Source organism: Arvicanthis niloticus, chromosome 7 (assembly GCF_011762505.2).
Source record: "Arvicanthis niloticus isolate mArvNil1 chromosome 7, mArvNil1.pat.X, whole genome shotgun sequence".
Taxonomy (NCBI): domain Eukaryota; kingdom Metazoa; phylum Chordata; class Mammalia; order Rodentia; family Muridae; genus Arvicanthis; species Arvicanthis niloticus.
In genome coordinates this window covers 21,497,201-21,510,119 of record NC_047664.1, presented here as the reverse complement: position 1 = coordinate 21,510,119, position 12,919 = coordinate 21,497,201, and the positions used below count along the sequence as shown (strand labels likewise).

Below are 12,919 nucleotides of genomic sequence, written 5' to 3'. Positions count from 1 at the left end.
GTCTGTTGTGTAGCTCAGGCTGACCTGGAATTTGCTCTCTGGCCCAGGTTAGCCTCAAACTCCAAAATACTCCTGCGTCAACTTGCTGAGTACTGAGTCCAGGTGTGTGCCACCACACTTAGCTTTGCCTTTTCCTCCCTCCAGAACATCCTTTTATTAACTTCGTTTTTAACTTTACCTTACAATGTAATGGGTTTCATTATGGCAGTTTTCATAATAGGTGTCACCATCCCTAATTCCCATTTGTTCTTCTCCCACTGCCTTCCCTCATGCCCACTGATCCCCTCTTTGGTTCCCCACCCTACCCCAATGGTTTTCTTTCTACTTCCATACACATATATTCCACTACTCCCCTGCCCCCATTAAGATTTCTTCCTCTTCTCTCTCATGATCACCAACACGTACGTTGACACTCACACATATATAATTTTATGCACATATAATTTTAAATTTAGGTTTCACACATGAGAGAAAACACATAGTATTTGTTTTTTTGAGTGTCGCTTATTTTGCTAAACATGATTTCCCTGCAACTGTCATCGCTTTTCTTTATAGCTGACTGATTCCATTCTGTGTCTGTACCACATTTCCTTTATGCATTTGTTGATGATCATCTAGGCTTGTTCCATTTCTACCTTATTGTGAGTGTGGATGTACGAATACCTCTGTGGTGTGTTAACTGAAGAGTCCTTTTGGTAAATACCCAGGAGCTGTATATCGGATGCCCATCGTCATCTTTACTGATTCGTTTTCGAGACAGGGTCTCACTGAAGCTCAGGCTAGTCTTGAACTCTCAGAGATTTTCCTGTTCTAAGCTCCTAGTGCTGGGATTACAGGAATGATTCACTATGTGTATGAATGTATGGATACCTGAGGAGCTCAGAAGAGAGTATTACAGTCCCTGATTTGGGATTTTCGAGCAATTTGAGCCATCCCTCCTGGGTACTAGGAACTGAACTCTCTTCCTTTGTAATAGTAGCAAACACTATTAGCCATTTCTTCAGCCTCCTTGCCTTTTTATTTATTTATTTATTTATTTATTTATTTATTTATTATTTGAAGTGGAAACTTAAGGGTTTTCTAGAAAGCCAGTTGTGTTGGAAGGTGTTTTTCCGGGGCAAATACATAAAGGAGTGTTTTCCTGAAACAGACATAAGTGAAAGGATGTTCTGCTAAAACAAGCAAGTGAAAGGACAGGTGATAAAGGATTCTTTGCTAACAACATGCCATATTGGTCTGCCTTACATTTCGTAGATGAGCTGCATTTGTAGGGACTCCATAGAGAGAAACGCAAAAAAAAAAAAAAAAAAAAAAAAAAAATTCTGGTGGTGTGCTGCACCTTCTTGCCTCTTCCTCAGACTCAGGCTGATTGACAGAGTGATGTCAGCTAAGATGGATGCACCCGTTGAGGCAAGACACGTGCTGAGGTAAGGCCTATGGAGAACACATGATGTTTGGAGGGTATAAATAGGACCCGACGGACAGTGACGGGGCTGAGCTTGGCTTGCTTATAGAGCCAGCTGTGCAACACTTGTGGGTCTGATCTTTGCTTTCCTGAGGCACAGCTGAGAACTTTCTCCTGGCGTCCCTCCTGGTCCCTCCTGCTGACTCGTGCCAAGGCTGAGCGTTGGCTGTCTCTGCTAGGTTGTGTCACTGCTGCTGATTCAAGTTTGCTATCCCAACTCTACTGAACTGGACTGCTAATATATCCATGAAGTGCTTGCGAATGGATCAAGCCGCCGCCTGCTGACCCATGAACTGAACTGCAACACAGACAACACAGATAAGAGTTGCTCCAAAAAACCTTTCTAAACAGGTCTTCCCCTTGCCTTCCTTTCTTTTCCACTACCTCTAGTGCATGGTGTGCTACAAGGGAGCTTTTAAGAAAAAAAATTAAAGTTACAATTATTTATTTATTTAAAGATGTATGTAGTTGGGATCAGGGACCCATGTCTTTTGTCTCAGAACATAGGAAGTATTCATGAGTTCCAGGCCAGTCTGTTCTACACAGCAAGTTCTAGACCAGGCAGGAGTTGATACCTTGTCACTAACAAGATTTCTGTTACTTTTAATCATTAACAACCACAACAAAAATGCCAAGTAGACTTTTAGTAATATTGTAGCTGCAGGGCAACATTTTCTACTAGCTTTTCTTAATTTTCTGTGGTCTTGATATTGGAAAATGAGCCACAACAGTGTACTACACACATTTGTAGTTTAGCATTTCTTTTTAATGCTAAAATGATTCAAATGATACAAAAAAAAAAAAACCCTATTACTTATTATTTTGAACTTTTCTCTTAACAAAACTACTTGCCCAATTTGTTTTTTTGTTTTTTGTTTTTTTTTTCCCGAGACAGGGTTTCTCTGTGTAGCCCTGGCTGCCTGGAACTCACTCTGTAGACCAGGCTGGCCTCGAACTCAGAAATCCGCCTGCCTCTGCCTCCCAAGTGCTGGGATTAAAGGCTTGCACCACCACAGGCCAATTTGTTTTTGTTTTGAAAACTGATCACCAGTGCTTGCTTTTCTGTGTAGATTTCAGCTTCTGAATTGTTCTGTGACAAAGTAAAAAGTAAACCTTTTGTTGGGTCTGGAAAAGAACCAAGCACAAAACTTAAGGCTCATTTTCTTCTTATGGCAAGCTATCAGCAGTAGGGGGCAAACCAGTTTGTCCTGTTCTAGAGTTGGGGAAACACCCAAGGCACTCAACATCAATCCAAGTGCAAACTAGAACAATTTAGAATTTGTTTTTGAAGAGGGTGTGATTAAATCCCTCTAACATATCTATTCAAGTAATTTTATAAAGTTGAGTTGAGAATATTTAAAATCTACTTTTTTAGAAAATTTGAAATATACACTAACTATGGCTACTATGTTGTGTAACAAACGACAAAATTTTATTCATTTAAACTTAAATGAACTTAAAAGTGGTTCATTTGACCACTTTCATGTTCAGATTTCTTCACCCCCAAACCCTGGTAATGTACTATCACCAGACTGTCTCAGACCAGCCAGCTCTCGAATAATGACATAGAGACTTATTATTTATTATAGCTTAGGTCTTAGCTGGCTGGCTACTTTCCAGCTAGCTCCTCTAACTTAAATTAACCCCCTATTCTATTTGCCATGTGGCCCATTACCTCTTATTCAGTCCTGGCATCTTCCTCCTGCTGGCACATCCTCCCCCTCCATTGTTCACCAGAAACCCTCTCTTTGCCTGGAACTCCTGCCTTTCTTCTCCTGCCTCAGCTATCGGTTGTCTGAGTTTTATTAAACCAGTCAGAAGGTGAAGGAGGTGTATATTTACAAAATACTAAGGCATTTGATGATCCATAAAAATAACCATACCAAAATTCAGCCAATATTCAACTCTCTGCCTGTACAGAAATCACCATTTGAATAGTACAAAGACAACCTTTACACAGTGCACAATAGGATTACTTCAATGATGTTTTCTCTGCTTCTGTGTAAACTCCTCTGGTTTTATAAGAAATCAAGGATTTAAGAGGACTTTAAAGCCCGATTGATGGTGGTGGCATTTGGGAGGCAGAGGCAGGTGGATCTCCAGGTTTGAGGCTAGCCTGGTCTACAGAGTAAGTTTCAGGACAGACAGGCTACACACTGTCTCAAGAACTCTTCCTCAAAGGAGTAAAACATTTTTTTTTTATAATTAAAAAAAAACTTGTTAGTTTTTTGTTAACTTGACTTAAACAAGAGTTATCTGGGAAGAAGGAAGCTTAATTGAGGGATTGCCTTCATCAGGTGTTCTGAAGGCAAGTCTGTGGGCATTTTCTTGGTTAATGACTGATGTGGGGGAGCTCAGTTCGCTATGGGTGGTGCAAATGGTCCTCAATGGTATGAAAGAGCAAGCTGAGCAAGCCCTGCCATATAAGCCAGTCAGCAACTTCTCAGGTCTCTGTTTCAGTTCTTGACTTTTTGCTCTGGCTTCTCTCAGTGACATTGTGACCTGGGAATTGAAAAGATGAAATAAACCCTTTTCTCTCCAAGTTGCTTTTGATCCTGGTGTTTTATCACAGCAATGGAGAAGCAAACTAGAACATGTATTTATTATATGTTGAATGTATTCTTACCCGGTTTATTATAATATTGTAGAGGTTTTGGTTTTTTTGTTTTCTTTTTGAGATAGTCTCACATTACCCAGATAGGCCTTGAGTGTCCCATGTGGGCTCTGAGATTCTCGAGTCCCTACTCCAAAAATGCTAGGATTGCAGGGCTGCTCCATTGTAGAGGGCTGAATTCAGAAAAATATAACATAGAACTTTTTATTTGGCTAGTCTTCTGTGTTCCCCTTCCCCTGTGTCCTTTCTGTCAGTCAACCAGACTTTTTTTTTTTGGTGAGGAAATTAACAAGAGCTGTTAGCAGTTTTCAGTGACTTACTAAAACTAAGACTTGGATCAGTTTCTTTTTCCAGTTAACTACTGAGTTACATTTTCACTTTTGCTTTGTAAAACAGACTTTTGAAATGTATTTGTAGGCAAAACATAGTTTCAAACTGGAATAAAATTTTTATAAAAGAAAGACCCTCAAGTGATGAAGACTTTTTTTTTCCCCCCAGACCGTGGTCGCTCTGAGTCCCAAGACTCCTGACTCAACCAAAGGTGATTGGAGACTTAAAAAATAGACTGTAATCTAAGACACCCTATCTTGCAGATTGTATTTTAACTCAGCCGAATTGGAAATGCTGTTAGGAATCACAAGTAGATTTTAATAATAAGCACACACCCCCAAGTTTTCCAGACCTTTAAAGGGCCTGAGAAATGTGACAGGTGATTGGAAGGCCAGGAACTGGGGGGACACGGGTAGCCTCAAAAGGCCTTAAGTAGGGAGGCCAGTGGGTTATCTGGAGTTGACCTTTAACCTTTGAAAGGCATTAATTTTGGAAACGGAACCATGTTTGTTTACTATGAGGGGCCGAGGGAGTCGGGGAGGCGGGAGCTAGTGCTTTAGTGTGGGCGGCCGGGAGTCAGTTGGTTTGGGGGGGCGAGGGGTCCGCTCCCGCCCGCTTGCCGGGGAAGGCGGAAGGCAACGCTCCGCTTCTCAGGGCAACCTGGGCGGAGGGAACGGTGTGAGCTGGAGCGCAATTCCGAGAGGACTTCTGCCTTTACAGGGACGACAGGGGGAGGCGCGGGGCAGCCACGCGGGGTAGTCCTCCCTTGGGGTACGCCGGCTCCGCGGCGGCCGCGCCAGGCCCTGTCGGAGCTGCGCGGCGACTCCCCGGTCTGGCCGCGGCCCTCCCGCCCCGGCGGAGCCGCGGTGGATTGTGGGCTGGGGGCTGCGGCGGCCTGGCGGCGGCCTGCTGCAGGCTCTCCGTGGACCCAGCCGCGCCGGGCCGGTGGCGTGAGGCGGGCGGCGGCGTGGGGAGCTGAGGCGCCGGGGGCGGTGGTCGCGGCGCGGCGGCGGCTCCCCTGGAGGCCGGGGATGTGGGAGAGGCGGCGGCAGCAGCGGCGGAGGCGGCGCTGCGGACCCGGGGGAGACTGCTGGCTGACAGGACACCCGGGCGAGACGTGAGGGGCCCGCCGCGGCCGCTCTGCCCCCGAGCGGCGCTGGGCTCGAGAGGGCGGCCCTGTGCTCCCGGGCCCGCTGGCCAGCAGGCGCGGGGCGGAGGCGGGAACCGGGCTCGGACCCGGCGCGCAGGGCGGCGGCGGCGGCGGCCGCGGAGCAGCAGTCTCGGCGCGACGTGGAGGGATGGAGGCGGCGGTGCACTAGGCCTCGTCTGGGGCTGCCGCCCGGGACCGCAGGTAGGTGCGGGGCCTGCGCTTCTCGGCCACCCTCCCCCGACCCGGTGACCGGCGGGGCGGCGGGACCCCACCCCCTCCGTTTCCTCGGGGCTCAGAGGTGACAGAGTTTCGGGGCCGGTGACCGCGCCGAGGCTTCATCCTCTCCGCCACCACTTCCTTCTCGGCACTCCCAGGATCCGGGCAGGCAGCTGTGCCCCAGCCCCTGCCGGCGTCCGCAGGTGCCGCTCCAGTCCCCTTGCCCCTCGCCCCTCTCCAGAATCCGGGACCAGCAACTTCCATCAGTCCTTGTAGACGCAGAGCCCAAACTTTCCTTGTCTCCTTTCAGCCAGGCCCTTAGCCCCTCTTGGAGCTTTCTAGAATTACCAACCCCCCCCCCCCCCCCCCCCCCCGAGAATACACAGAAGAACTCGGCATTGTGCAGTTTTGCATTGTAGTTTAAATTATTTTATTTTGTTTTATTTTATTTCTTTCAGTTTTGCTAACTGCTGTCTGGGGATACAAAGACAGGCCTCCCCTGTTCTCCGTGGGTTGTTTGGGAACTTTTGCCTGACCATTATAATTAGCCACTTGGCCTGTCTGTCTATGGTTTAGGGGGGCATTTTTTTTTTTTTTTTTTTTTTTTTTTTTTTTTAGAAAAATAATTTTTGGCCTATTAGAGTTGTAAAATGTTTCTTAAAATTACTTCTTAACCAAGTTTAGTTTTTGGTCTTTATAGCGACTTCTTTCACTTTCAAAGAAAGCAAATTGGAATACTTCTGGTTTCTAATTTGATTCCATCTCAGGTTCTCAAGTTCAGGCCAGTCTTAATACATGTTCAGTGGGCAGGGGATATTATGATACATTATTTGTGACATATGGAGAAGTGGGTGATAACTTAAGCTGCAGATTTTGATGGACATCCAGTTTTATACACGAGAAGCTCTAATTGGAAAACTATTTGATTTCCTAGCAGTTAGGCTGGAACAGATGGAATGATGGGATTTGTTTGACTGTAGTACAGTGAGTTGGGTTTCCTAGAAGTGGGTAATGGTGCTCTACACTAATTATCATTAGGTAAAATTGATCACTTTGTACTTGATAGTTGTAGTCTAGGACGTTAAATGCTAACAGTTTTATTGTGCTTTGGCTAGTTTTAAACTGTATCTGGCAACCTTAGAACTGTTACTGAAAGTACCAGTCTGTTCACAGTAAAAATGTAAACACTCGCTGTGTTTTGTTGTTGACACTCATGTAATTTGTTCTTGTGGTATTGTTGCTGTAGCATTTGGCTTTCTAAAATGTTTTTCATTGTTTTCAAAATTATAACTGGCAAAGTTATCTATAGTTTACTAGGAAAAAGAGGATTAAATTTGCATGTATTTATGTTTTGGAAAAGCTAAATTATATTTCTGAATAAGAGTTTTTATTACAATTAGGTGTTATATATGAAAGGACAATGACTATACTGTAAAGTTAACCCATTTTAACCCAATGGTATTTTGGTTTTACCTACTTGTTAAGCTTGCTGAAGTGTAATCTAAAGCCTTGTGAATGTAGGGCAGGGACTCTACCACAAGCTACATTCCGTACAGTGTTGTGTGTATTTGCTGTTGATCGTCTCCACATATTATGGTGAACATCCTCTCCACATCCCTTCTGTATGTACTCATAAGTTTCCTACCTCATCTACTGTCCTCCTGGCAACACTAATCTACTTTTTATATCCACATTTACTTAATGTGAGTCTTTCACAAAAAAGATGTGGAATTATAGCTTTTTGAAAAATTATTTTAAAGTCAATTTATATAATTTTTTTTTTTTAAATTTGGGTCAGGGAGTAAGATCTTGATTTTCAGAATTAAAAAAAATATTGTAAATAACTGATAGACTATATAGTATGGAGAAAGAATTTAAAAAAAAGCATCACTGTGGTGGCCGTAAGAGTATTGGTGAGCTAAGGGTCAATCAGTGAAAAGGTGAAGTATTTTTGATAGTGAATACTGGAATATCTAATTGGAAAGGACCTTATAGGTCATTGTTAGCATACTTCCTGCTTGCCTCGACAAAGCAGAAACCAGAGGAAGAAATCTGAAGGGTAGAAACTTGAATTTCCAGGATACTTGGCACAAGACTTATGATGTGATGTGCTTATGTAAGTGGTGAACATCGAGTATAGTGGTGATGAGCTGGATACTGGAATTGTGGAATTGTTTAGATTCTTGTATGTATGTATTTGACTTCATGCTATATTATAACTGGGTAAGAACTGGACAGTCCTCCAACGTTAGGGACTAGTGCTGCTGAGGTTCTGTGCAGACAAAATGTTTTAAAAACTTTGAAAATGCTTGAAAGCATGACAGATATGTTATTTTGAAAAGTTATTTTAAAAGCAGGCAGTTTACCTTTTTTTTTTTTTTTGCAGTTGGGTCAGGGAGTAAGCAGCTGATATTGAGAATAAAAAAGAACATTGTAAACAACTTAGACTATTTTGTTGTGCCAGTATAAATTTGGAGAAAAAAGAGAAAAAGCATGAGTGGCTTGGATGGCCTTAAGAGTTAATTTGTGAGCTGAGGGTCAGTCAGTGAACAGTTGATCAGATCTTACATTGTTACCATTCTTAAAGATCCAAGTTAAAAACAATTTAAAAATTATTAACAAGTACATTTGGAGGCTTTCTTTTCTAAAGTTTCAGAGTTCTAACATCTAAAACAATAGCTAGCCAAGCACGATTTTGTTCTCCACAGAACATTTGGAAGTGTCTGGAGATGATTTTGATTGTTAAAAATAACATCTAATGAAGGGTATTAGTAAATGTTATATAATACATAGGATCTCTCCTCTCTCCCCAAAAGAAAAGACTATCTGAATCAAAGTATCAATAGTACTGTTTAAACTTACGATCCTATATGATTCTGTAAGGGCTTGATCTATTGTTATGGAGTCCCACTGAATATTATTTGGGGGAATAGAGAAATATTTAATTCATTTAGCAATTCTCTTTATTGGGGGAAGCAGTTGAGGGCAAAGCAAAAGGAAGGAATTTGATATAATGAAGATATTTTTTGGTCTTTTTAGTTTACAAATCTGAACAAAAATACCATTTTAGAGGCTAGAGAGATGGCTTAGTAGTTTAGAGCCCTGGCTGCTCTTCCAGAGGATCTGAATTCAGTTTCCAATATACACGACTGTCTGCAATTTCAGTTACAGAGGATCTCTTCTTGGACACCAGGCAAATGTGGTACACAGACTTACATGCAGGTAAAACACTTCATACACATGAAATATATTTAAAAAAGAAAAATACCCCTTTTCCTTAAAATTATATTAATAGCCTTATATTAATGTAGTTTTAATTACTGTATTTTGAATTGCTGATTATTACTGCGTAGTTTTTTGAAATTAGAAATAAACATAAAATACTATCTTCTTTAGCATGAGTGATCCTACCTTCATACATCTCCTACCCTGAACCCCTGGAAACTATCAAGAAAGAAGCTACATGTTTGAATAGTTTATGTGTACAAGTATATAGATGTAGTGAATGTCCAGAATGTTCATATTTTGTATACAACTCTCATTTCTACTTCTCCTATAGGTCTCATTTTTGACTCTAATGTTTTAAAATTAGTTTAAAGTTCATTAAAATTTAAACTAATCTTTTCAAGACAGGGTTTTCCTATATAGTCCTGGCTGATGTGGAACTCACTATGTAGACCAGGCTGACTTTGGACTTTGCTGTGATTCCTTTCCCCTTCCAGGATTGTAGGCCTGTGCCACCGTCTTTGGCTTTTAGGTGATGTTTTTGGTGATAAAAAGTGGTAGGATCAACCTTTGTTATTTACTGTCCATGTGACTTTAGAGAAATTATTAAATGTTTCTGGGTTTCAATTTCTCATCTAGAAAATACTGTGATTGGTGATTACTGTATTGTGAAGTTATTGCCAATGTGAGTGAGTTTATGGGTTGTAAGATACTGTGCCCGGAGAGCCAAATAGTTTGGTGGGGAGAACATTAGTCTGAAGATGCTTTGTTGGTTTTACCATTCGCTGTAAGAGTTATTATTTCAGAAGAACAAATTAGAAAGGGATATGTAGAACTTATCAAAAGCAGTGTGGAGGTAGCAAGGTAATGGACTGACAGCTCCTAGGGAGAAGGCAAATACTAAGTGTCTCTGTCCCAGCTTTCCTTCTCTCTCCCCCAAAAGAACCACTTAATACAGCAACAACTGAAGTTCTCTGCTCCAGAGACCGACTTCGGTAGCATCTAAGGTTGTCTTTTTTTTGTTTTTTGTTTTGTTTTGTTTTTTGAGACAGGGTTTCTCTGTGTAGCCCTGGCTGTCCTGGAACTAACTCTGTAGACCAGGCTGGCCTCAAACTCAGAAATCCATCTGCCTCTGCCTCCCAAGTGCTGGGATTAAAGGCGTGCGCCGCCACCGCCCGGCTCTGAGGTTGTCTTATTTCAAGATTTCTATCAGGCTTTTTCTGGTCTTTTTAAACTCTAATCCCTGTGTTGTAGTCAGTGGTTTGTTTGTTTGTTTGTTTGTTTGTTTTGTTTTTTGGGTTTTTTTTGTAAATCTGATCATTTAATTTGCTTAAATTATTTCTAGTTTTTATAATTAAGATGAAATTTATATTTCTCATTTCTTTAAGATATGTGACTTCCTTTCCCAACATCTTTATAGCTTTAAAGACTCCACAATTCTCCCCCATTCCTAAATAGTAATTTTCTAAGGCATGTTGAATTCTTTGTGGTATCTGGCAATAGATTATTTTTCTTGCAAATCTTTTCACATACTGTTTGCCTTTTTCTAGAATTCTGTCACTCAGTTTTCCCCCATCAGTCTGACTCATTCTTTAGTTCTTGGTAAGCTATCATTGACTCTGCTTTTTTTTTTTTTTTTTTTTTAACAAATTTATTAATATGTATTAATGTTTTGTCTGTTTGTACTGTGCATGTGTCTGATACCCTTAAGAGACCAGAATAAGGTGTTGGATCCCCTGAGACTAGAGTTATAGATGCTTGTGAGCAGCCAAGTGGTTGCTGAGAATTGAACCTGGGTCCTCTGGAAGAACAGCCAGGCTCTTTACCACTGAGCCATCTCTCCAGCCTCCTGGCATTGACTTTTTATTATTTAAGATTTTTAAGCCATAGGCCAATTGAAAGAATAGTAGAGTAAGCACCACACTCCCATTTTTTTTTTTTTTTTGACAAACCTGTATAGATATTTCTTCCATTTCAAACATGTGTCTCTCATTTATAAGACTGTTCTGCAGGATTATAGTCATGATATCTAAGAATGTCAGCATTTATATGGCAGCATTATTTGACATAGAGTTAATCCTTCAACACTCTCTTTTGTCCATGCTGTTCTCACTTAATCTACTCTATCACCATGAATTGGGTCAGGGCTTCTATTCTGTAGTGATAATTTTGAAGTATTAGTTTCTTTAGAAAACACAGGAATATTATAAGAATATGTTTTTATTTTAATCCCAGGTGTGGAATATGGGGCTTCTTCAGACTGCCTTCATCAGCTGGCTATGATTTGCCAAATGTTCTAACAGTGGTGTAAGTTTTCCAATGGCGGACGGTGTCTACAATTGTGTGACATTTGGAATTCTGGGAACTTATCAGAGGGTATATAATGCTAGAGCCCCAAGAGGCAGACTGGGTTGTTGGTTGGTTGCTGTTGGATGCTATTGGTTTCGGTTGCATAAAGATAAAACAACAACAGGAAGAAATTAGATATCCTGACAGTGAAGCTCAAATTTGCCCCAAGGAACTTGAGGCCTAATCAGCAGGAACTAGTCTAAGGATAATGTCACCTCTTTCCTCTCTATTCTGTTTTCTTCTGTTTAGAGTTAGGGATTTGAAAGGGTGGAAGAAGGGGAATGGAGAAGGGTGGAAGAAAAAGAACCCAGAGAGTAGCCAGAAGTCCAGCTACATAGAAAGTCCTTATACAAAATGGACCTAACTGCCAATTCTACACAACTCCTACCTTGACATAGAATATAGCTGTTTTTGTCAGGATTTACCACTGCCTGACTATTCACCAATTCTACTATTTCTGATCTCTTGGTAAAGCCAATCCTCCCATTCCCAAAAAAGTTCAAGTACCAAATTAATGTTCTGTTCATCAAACTTAATTCCTTGAGCTACCAATTCTTGATTTCTCCTCATTGCCAAACCCCTGAGGCCCACCTCTTCAGCATCCTGTCTTCTATCTAAACACTTGTTTGGCTTAGGATAAAAGAAAGGCCTACTCACTAAATGTAGTAGCCTGTATAATACATGCAGTCTTCACCTGACTTGACCTTACTGTCCTCAGAGAGTGACTTTAGAAGCTATGAAAGGTTAGGAAAGCATTATTTGTAATTCTCTAAGGTAATGATTTAAACACAAGATCATTAATGGATAACAAAACCATCAATTGAAAGGTTCTTAGGAACAGGATATATATTCTTCAAAAACTTGAATGAGAGGCTTTAGGATTTGTTTTGTTCTAAAACAAAACACTAAAAGTCAATATCAGTGTTCTAATTTCACTTTGACTGGCAAAAGTTTTGTAGTTATATCAGTGATCTAAAGAAAGAATAAAGTATCCAAATTTCTTTGGGTTTTTCATGAAGTATTTATTCACTAGAGACAAGTAGGCCTATAACTTTGGACTAATTTTAGTAACTACTATACTACTGCTAGGAGTCTCTCATTTCCATTTGAATATTATTTACTTTTAATTTTAAAACTATAAATTATAATAATTTTTGTTCTTGAAAAAGATGCCATAAACTATGAGTTATTTTATAAGACATTTAAAATACACAAGTATGACGATGATCAGAGTTCAGATCCCACTTAAATTAGTAAATTCCAGGTAGGCTAGGTAGTCTACCTGAGAAGGCACAGATGGGGATCCCCAAAACAAGCTAGTTAGGGATACTTGCCACATCAGTGACCCCTGGGTTTGGTTGAAAGATCTTGCCTCAATGAATAAGATGGAAGAGCTATGGGTGATGATTCCGACATCAACCTTGGACTTCCATTATCTCACATACAAGTCTACTTTACACATATGTGCCAACATACGTACAACACACATGAAAGAGGAAAAAGACAACTTAAATTTCTAATATTACAATTATTTATAATTTATTCTAGCCAATATTACCTTTTGTTATCC

The 12,919-nt window shown here is 40.9% G+C and overlaps 1 protein-coding gene across 4 annotated transcripts in view; it reads left to right on the top strand.

The window, feature by feature from the left end:
- Positions 1 to 5,614: 5,614 nt before the first annotated feature.
- Positions 5,615 to 12,919, top strand: part of Vps54 (VPS54 subunit of GARP complex) — a 76,829-nt gene continuing 69,524 nt past the window's right edge. For 3 of the 4 annotated variants that reach the window (XM_034509231.2, XM_076938068.1, XM_034509229.2), the window contains exon 1: positions 5,615 to 5,760. The gene's annotated coding sequence lies outside the window, so the exon portion shown is untranslated. The remainder of the gene's footprint in view (positions 5,761 to 12,919) is intronic. The other variant, XM_076938067.1, reaches the window with a different exon arrangement.